This window comes from Tachypleus tridentatus, chromosome 9 (assembly GCF_004210375.1).
Source record: "Tachypleus tridentatus isolate NWPU-2018 chromosome 9, ASM421037v1, whole genome shotgun sequence".
Taxonomy (NCBI): Eukaryota; Metazoa; Arthropoda; class Merostomata; order Xiphosura; family Limulidae; genus Tachypleus; species Tachypleus tridentatus.
This window is the reverse complement of record NC_134833.1, coordinates 121,096,655-121,097,132: the sequence shown is the minus strand read 5'-3', so window position 1 is coordinate 121,097,132 and position 478 is coordinate 121,096,655.

Below are 478 nucleotides of genomic sequence, written 5' to 3'. Positions count from 1 at the left end.
AATAAAAACATATCGATGCTGCTTGACTTCTACCTTATCCTAGACAAATAAAATAAAAACATGTCGATGCTGCTTGACTTTCACCTTATCTTACCTAAATAACACAAAAACATGTCGATCCTGCTTGACTTCCACCTTATCCAAGATAAATAAAACAAAAACATATCGCTGCTGCTGGACTTCCCTGCGCTGTTCAAAGCTTTGGTTTACTCTTTAAAGGTACAGCTGTAACTGAATTAGTAATACAGTGACAACAAATATCCTCCTAAATTTCTAATGAAAAGCTTGTTTTCTCCTATTTGTGACATTCGTAGACTTTTAACAGTTGTCACTCACCTACAGGATAGCCACATGTGTATAACAATATAAAAGATAATTTTTTCTTAAAGATAAAAAAACAGCTCCAAACAAAATATTACAAGACATAACGATAACGTGGTTATCAGTCACTGAGTTCTGCTTTTACCGTTCTACAACA